This window comes from Dipodomys merriami, unplaced genomic scaffold, assembly GCF_024711535.1.
Source record: "Dipodomys merriami isolate MVZ:Mamm:240054 unplaced genomic scaffold, mDipMer1.0.p SCAF_41, whole genome shotgun sequence".
NCBI classification, from domain to species: Eukaryota; Metazoa; Chordata; class Mammalia; order Rodentia; family Heteromyidae; genus Dipodomys; species Dipodomys merriami.
In genome coordinates, this window is record NW_027205715.1 from 43265 (window position 1) to 51495 (window position 8231).

The 8231-nt window shown below is 44.9% G+C and overlaps 1 long non-coding RNA gene across 3 annotated transcripts; it reads right to left on the reverse strand.

Moving 5' to 3' along the window:
* Positions 1–262: 262 nt before the first annotated feature.
* LOC138807066 (uncharacterized) lies at positions 263–1825 on the reverse strand. 3 transcript variants are annotated; one of them, XR_011366038.1, is made up of 3 exons: positions 1701–1825; positions 944–1301; positions 263–700 (listed from the first exon to the last, which is right to left on the reverse strand). It is a non-coding gene; the product is annotated as an uncharacterized lncRNA (long non-coding RNA). The 3 variants fall into 3 exon arrangements; XR_011366037.1 differs by having other exon boundaries at positions 263–1301; XR_011366039.1 differs by lacking the exon at positions 1701–1825 and adding an exon at positions 1585–1670 and having other exon boundaries at positions 263–1301.
* Positions 1826–8231: the final 6406 nt, after the last annotated feature.

Sequence of the window (8231 nt, forward strand, 5' to 3'; positions counted from 1 at the left end):
CTGCCCAAGCTAGCTTTGAACCCTGATCCTCAGATCTCAGCCTCCTGACTAGCTAGGATTACAGGCATGAGTCACTGGCACCCAGCTTCTTTTAATTCTTTAATGAAAAAATGAATGAATCCATTCCCCTAGACCGAATCACAGAGATTGTGCCAGTTACAGCAAGCCATCCCTGGCACAGGCAGAAAAGCTTACTCCTGTTTCCACAGAATTGCACCCACCCTTCCCTGCCAATCCTTTAATCACACATCCCCACACTGTCTTTCAAATGTGTACTGTCATCATTTATTTGCAAACATGTCTATTTGATTTCAAAGAAAATGCTTTGGGATTGCATTAAAAACAAAACACATTGGGGGCCGGGGAAGAAAGGCTGACAGATACATTAGTAAACAGAAAAATCTTTTTTGAAGGCTGCATGCAGATAGCTCAGATGTTAGAAGGTCCAAATTGACACTTGTGATAGGAGGAGACACCAGAATTTTCGCTGAGGGATTTTGCTCTAGAGTTTTAACCAGGAACTTCAATCCGTCTTCATTCCTCCCAACTTGCCGGCTGACCATAGCCTGCTGCTTGCATCTACGAGAGCTCCATCTGATCCTGATCATTTTCATAATTCATTAACAAGACTGCAGTTAAATATTAAATTATTCATACAAATACAAAGCCTTCCTCTCGAGGATATTGGCTATGCAGCCAGCTGTTGGGAGAAAAAAAAGAGAGAGATTAAGAAAGAGACTAAACCAAGATTTCCCAGGTAACAATGTCACAGGCCCAGAACCTCCAGAACTGAGGAAATTGGGGCAGGTGAGGCTCTGTGGCCAGTTACTGGACCGGAAGATGCTACTTGCAAGCTTGTCCCTTTTTACATGCTGTGGGAAAAGCCCAATATAGTGACAACATCTTTTGTCTTCTCTGCCGGATGCTGGGGGAAACAGGGTACCTTCTGCACAATGCCAAAGTTCAAGGTCTGTGGAAGGTCAGTCCCAGAGCCCAAATCTCAGCCTGAAGGATTTATCTTCAGAGCAAATCAGGAGGAAGACTGTGTCAGGTTTCACAGGTCAAAGACGGTTCCAGGGATGAGTGGGTTCTGGGAAAAGCAGCTCAGCTCTTCTGCTCCGGGGCTCCCTCCTTCAGTGAAGTATCCTTGTGATCTGCAGCCTCTATGCCAGCCTCTGGCTTGGGTTCTTCTTCCTCAGGCTGGTCTCCAGGCTTCTGATACTCTTCTACCACCTCGGTGCTCTTGCTGGAGTGACAGCCCATCTCAGCAAGACGTGGAGGGCCAGATGCCCTCCAACCTTCTGAAAGGAAGAAGATCTGTGTGATAGATCTTCAGACATCAGAGGTAAATAACCCTTCCCTAGATCACTGTTGAAAACAGCTGGTTTCTATGGCAACAAGAAAACAAGCCCCATCCCACCACACACACACACACACACACACACACACACACACACACACACACACACACACACACACACACACACACACACACACACACACACACACACACACACACACACACACACACACACGGAAGCACTGTGGGGTTGGCAGGGTTGGCCTGCTCCCTTTCCAGCTAACCTGGCTCCTTCTAGGCTCTGTGCCCCATTCTTTCCACTGGAGGAATTCCCTTTTGTTTGGCCTTTTTAACTTCCTCACAGGTTGCCCTTCCCCTGCCAGCATCCCCACCTAGTTACCTGTAAACACCAGCTAGCACTTTCCCCAATGAAAAGGTGTTACTATACAATCTAACGTGGGGCACTCCTGTGTCCCACAGTCACATCCAGTGGGGGAACTCACCGCCCCCTCTGCTTGGAGGCCACTCAAGCTACCCTAGAATGCCAGCTCCACCCAGAACCAAACAATAGAGAGTTCTAAGACAATTGGCTCCCCTGGTTACCCAAACAAGGAATTGAAAGAATTAACACACCAGGTGATATTCCCTGCCCAATACAAAGCCTTCTTTAAATGGCTCACAACCCAGAGAGGTAGTTGGAACTATTTAATCATCATTTCAAAAATGCAGACATTGAGACAGAGATACTAATTTATCTGAAGTAGCTGTGAGCAAGCTGGGCTCTGGTGGCTCACACGGGTAATCCTAGCTACTCAGGAGGCTGAGATTTGAGAATCAAGGTTCAAAGCCAGCGCAGGCAGGAAAATGTGAGATTCTTATCTCCAATTAAGCATCAAAAAGCAGGGAGTGGGCTGTAACTCAAGTGATAAAACACTAGCCTTGAGCAAAAGAGCTCAGGGACAGTACCAGGCCTGAGTTCAAGCCCTAGTACTGGCAAAATAATAGTAATAATAATAATAATATGGTTTTGAACGACCAGGAAATAGCAGATCTAGGATTTGAACTCAAGATGTCAGCTTCCACTTTCTTTTCCCTCTTTCAAAATGTTTAGGTACTGAGGATTGAACTCATGACTCCCAGGCAGTCACTCTTATTATCTGAGCCACACTTTGAGCTCCTTTGTGCCTGACTTATTTTCTAGCCTGGGCTGCAATCTTCCTCTTTGCGTTTCCCCACATCACTAGGGATCACAGGGGTGAGCTACTGCTTTCCTTTTCCTAACTCTTACTAGGGGCAGATAATCCTGACTGGCCCCAGCTCCTGAGAAGCCGTTAGTCCGACCAAGTAGGTTTGTGAAGATAGAGAACAAAGTCTTCTGGTTCTTGCCTGACCCCCCCCCCCACCTCCCCCACGCTTCCGCTTAAGCATGTGCACAACAGTCAAGGGTGACCTGGGCTCTGGTTCATATACATCCTCAGATAACTCACACAAAGCCTCTTGGCTACTCCTCTCCCTTATACTGGGAAGGACATGTAATCTCTCTTTAGAGTTGAAATCATCAAACCCAGAGTGGTTAGATTAGCTGCTTAGGGTTTAAGGTCATGAACCTAGTAATCAGCCAGGGTCAGCAGCCAACCCAAGTTGTTGCCCCCAGAGCTTATGATCACCCCACACCCTGAACCTGCGCATTCAGGGATCTGTTCTGCAAATCCGACACCAGTGGCTCAGGCCCAAAATTCTTGCTAGTCAGGAGGCGGAGACCTGAGGATCATAAATTCAAAGCCAGCCCCAGCCTAGACAAAACCATATGATTCTTATTCCAGATAACTACCAACAAGCTGGAAGTGGTAGAGTGTCAACTTTGAGCAAAAACTAAATAAGGGGCAGCCTGTGCCCAAGCCCTGAGTTCAAATCCCAACATGCATGCACATGCACGCACGCGCACACACACACACACACACACACACACACACACACACACACACACACACACACACACGAGAAAAGAATGTGATAAACATTCCCCTATAAATCACCTTTGTTTGAGCCAGCCTCTTGCCAACTAGGCTTAGCAGAGTGACAATTAGGGAAATAATAGAGTGCTACTTGTGTGCATCTGTCACACAAATGCTAAAGTACACTTTGGGGGATTGACTGGGTGGTAGAGAGAGGCATCATTTACCTCCAGCTCAGAGGCCATAATTAAGGCAAACCCTCACTCGGAAATTGGCATCTTAGACCAACAGCCCTCTGGTGAAGCCTCCATATTAATTATGTTCAGCCCAAGAGAAAATCAGCAGGAGCACTGGAGCCAGGTGAGACATGCTCAGATAGGCCTTGGACCAGTGAGAGGCGGGTCAGCAGGAACAGACCAAGCGCCCTTGGCCAAGTGATCAGGGCCAGAAATCTTGGCTGGCCTAGATTCTCAGGTCTGGTTATATAATCTGCGAGGCTCAGTATAAAATTAAAATGTGAACCGTTTTTATTTTCTAAAGATTCTTGAGAATATCAAGACCATGACTGTAGAACTTTATTAATCAATGTATCTATTTTTGAAAACAGAGACATTTTATTTTATACACTTTAGAACTCTATCCTGCTTATATTTTTGGTGTAATTTCTTTTTTATTTTTATTTTTTGGTTGGTCATGGGGCTTGAACTCAGGGGTTAGGCACTGTCCCTGAGCTTTTTGGCTCTACCACTTTGAGCCAAGGCTCTACTTTCAGTTTTCTGGTGTTTTTGTTTGTTTGTTTGTCTTGTTTTTTTAATTTGTTTGTTGTGTTTGGTTCATTTGCTAGTCCTGGGGCTTGAACTCAGTGCCTGGCACTGTCTTTGAGCTTATTTTGCTCAAGACTAGCTGAACCACAGCGCTACCCCCACTCCCAGCTTTTTCTGTTTGTGTGGTATTGAGGAATGAAACCCAGGACTTCATGCTTGCTAGGCAAGCACTGTATCACTAGGCCACTTTCCCAATCCTCTGATGGTTAACTGGAGATAAGAGTCTCCATCAAGTGGGCTGGGAAGGTAGCTCAGTGGTAGAGCACTTGCCTCGCATGCATGAGGCCCTGAGTTCGATTCCTCAGCACCACATAAGCAAAAAAGCCAGAAGTGGCGCTGTGGCTCAAGTGGTAGAGTACTAGCCTTGAGCTGAAGAGCTGAGGGACAGTACCCAGGCCCAGAGTTCAGGCCCCACGACTGGCAAAAAAAAAAAAAAAAAAAAAAAAAAAAGAGTCTCCATCAACTTTCCTGCTTGGGCTGGCTTCAAACTGTGATCCTCGGATCTCAGCCTCCTGAGTAGCTAGGATTATAGGCATGAGTCACCAGCACCTGCTTTAGTGTAATTTCTGTGTGTGTGTATGTGTGTGTGTGTGTGTGTGTGTGTGTGTGTGTGTGTGTGTGTCTGTGTCTGTGTCTGTGTCTATGTGTATATGTGTGTCTGTGTCTGTGTCTGTGTGTCTGTGTTTGTGTCTATGTCTATGTGTCTGTGTTCTGGGTGCCAGTACTAAGACTTAAAATTCAGGGACAAGGCGTTGTCCCTTAACTTTTGTTTTTTTTTCCTCAAGGCTAGTGTTCTACCATTTGAGTCACAGCTCCACTTTTACCTCATTTATTTATTGATTTATTTATTTTACTAGTCTTGGGGCTTAAACTTGGGGACAAGGCACTGTCCCTTACCATTTTTTTGTTTGTTTGTTTGGCTCAAGGCTCGCCCTCTACCACTTGAGCCACAGCTCTACTTCCAGCTTTTTCTGTGATTTATTGGAGATAAGAGTCTGACAGACTTTCCTATCCAGGCTGGCTTTGAACCATAACCCTCTGATCTCACCCTTCTGAGTAGTTAGGATTATAGGTATGAGCCACCAGTAACAGACTAGTGTAAGGTTTTTTGTTTTTGTTTTTGTTTTTTTTGGTCCAGTCATGAGGCCTGAACTCTGGGCCTGGGTGCTGTCCCTCAGCTCTTCAGCTCAAGGCTAGTGCTCTACCACTTGAGCCACAGCACCACTTCTGGCTTTTTTCTTTTTTTGTTTATGTGGTGCTGAGGAATCGAACCCAGGGCCTCATGCATGCAAGGCAAGCGCTTTACCACTGAGCCACCTTCCCAGCCCTAGTGTAAGTTTTTTAAGAGATAGAAATTTGTAGTATTTTGGAACTGATACTTTAAGTCTGTGTTCGTTGTGTTTGAGTTGTATGGAAGGTGAGCACTTGTAATGATTTCTTGACCCAACTGTACTTTAACACAATCATACAGCAATAACTAAAGTGTCAGGATAGTTCTAGAGGGAAAAATATGATGGTAACCCATGCTCTGCGTTAGGGCATTTGGAATTAAAATATTAATTGAAATTCAGATCTTGACTGAACATATGAACAGCACATTTATTAAAGTTTGAATTGTAGCTAAAAGTCAAATTATCTTTTCAAAAAGATAAGTCACAAATAATGTATGAGGCCTGCTTCTACTGACATTTTTTGATCATGGGAATTCAAATTTAACTGGACAATCTGTACTTTTATTTGATAAGGAAACCTAATTATAATTTGCATGCAGGTGGATTGCATATTCTAAATGATTACTTTTATTAATAATAGAAATACTATTGCTGGACACCAGTTGCTCACACCTGTAATCCTAGCTCTTCAGGAGACTGAGATCTGAGGATCGTGGTTTGAAACCAGTCTGGGCAAGAAAGTCCATGACACTTTTATCCCCAATAAACCACTCAGAAAATGCTGGACGTGGTGCTTTGGCTCAAGTGGTAGAGAACTAGCCTTGAGTAAAAGAAGCTCAGGAACAGCACCTGGGCCAAGAGTTCAAGCCCCAGGACCAGCAAAATACCACTACTAATAATAATATTTTTCATCAGAAGATCCCTCAGGTTTCTGACAGTAGAACTTTAAATGGAGAAGATGGCAGTGGCCAGCTTCATAGGCCACATCTTAATCCCTTGCTCAGCTTCCAGGAATGGGTGGCTTCTAAGCTGGGCACTGGTGGCTCATACCTATAATCCTAGCTGCTCAGGAGGCAGAGATCTGAGGGTGATGACTCAAAGCTTTCCCAGACAGGAAAGTCCATGGGACTGTTTTTTTTTTTCTTTTGTCAGTAGTGGGGCTTGAACTCTGGGGGCCTGGGTGTTGTCCCTGAGCTCTTCAGCTTAAGGCTAGTGCTCTACCACTTGAGCTACAGTGCCACTTCCAGTTTTCTGGTGGTTAATTGAAGATAAGAGTCTCACTGACTTTCCTGCCTCCTGAGTAGCTAGGATTTCAGGCGTGAGCCACCAGTGCCTGGCCCTCCATAGGACTCTGATCTCCAATTATCCACCAAAAAACTCAAAGTGGAACTGTGACTCAAGTGGTAGAGCAGTAGCCTTGAGCACAAAACCTCAGGGACAGCGCCCAGTTCCTAAGTTCAAGTATAGATAGCATGTACATACATATATATCCATACACATATAATTATTTATATGGATGAATATAGAACATGAGCCATACTAAAGGACTACATAGGAGGAGAAGGGTAGAGGGGATGGAATAAAGACAGAGAATGAATAATTTTGTAATACATGGTAAGTCTCTATGAGAATAGCATAGAAAAGCTTAAGGAAAGCTGTGGGTCAATAGGAGAATGGGGGCAGAGGAAGAGAAATGGACTCTATGGGGTCCTAGCAGGAAGCATTGGTCTAACAGGGAGGGTGAAGGAGATTGAATACTGTCAAAACAGATTATTTGCAACTAGGTAAATACAACAATGAAAACTGTTGAAATTGTTTGGGGAAGGTAGGAAGGGGGACCAGGAGAAAAACAGAGGGGATGAGATTGATTAGATTACATTAGAAACGTGTGAGAATTTTATTTTATTTTATTTTATTTTTGGGGGGGTCCGGTTGTGGGGCCTGAACTCTGGGCCTGGGCGCTGTCCCTCAGCTCAAGGCTAGCGCTCTACCACTTGAGCCACAAAGCCACTTCCGGCTTTTTGCTTATGTGGTGCTGAGGAATCGAACCCAAGGCCTCATGCATGCAAGGCAAGCACTCTACCACTGGGCCACCTTCCCAGCCCCACGTGTGAGAATTTTAACAGTGAAATTCTCCCCCCTCCCATATAAGCTAATAAAAAAAAATTCATTGGATCACAACTCAACATTTTTTAAGTAATGAAAATCTGGGGAAGAAAGGCGTAATCGCATTGCCCTTACATTGGGGATAGAAAAGAGATTGGGGTGGGGGGCGATTGTATAAAGCAGAAAAGTTTGGGAACTGAGAAAGTCCACAAAAGTTGCTTCTTCTGCCGGGCGCTGGTGGCTCACGCCTGTAATCCTAGCTACTCAGGAGGCTGAGATCTGAGGATCGCGGTTCAAAGCCAGCCCGGGCAGGAGAGACCGTGAGACTCCTATCTCCAATAAACCACCAGAAAACCGGAAGTGGCGCTGTAGCTCAAGTGGTAGAGCGCTCACCTTGAGCTGAAGAGCTGAGGGATAGCGCCCAGGCCCAGAGTTCAAGCCCCACGACCGACAAAAAAAAAAAAAAAAAAAAAAAAAAAAAAAAAAAGTTGCTTCTTCTGGACTGGTTGAGGTTAACAGCAGGAAAAGGTTATAGGTAAACAGGGTGTGGTAGCCCAGTGGTTGGGTGTGCTGGCATATGGTTTTATGCCCATTGCAGCTGTTAACTGATTTAACTTCCCTTATCTGCTTCCCCTTTTGGAATTAAATTTAAGATATCACAACATTTTTCTTTTCTTTTCTTTTTTTTTGTTGTTGTTGATGATTGTAGGGCTTGAACTCAGGGCCTGGGCACTGTCCCTGAGTTTGTTCACTCAAGGCTAGTGCTCTAGCACTTTGAGCCACAATACCACTTCCAGTTTCTTGGTGGTTAATTGGAGATAAGAGTCTCAGGGACTTTCCTGCCTGGGCTGGCTTTGAACCTTGATCCTCAGAT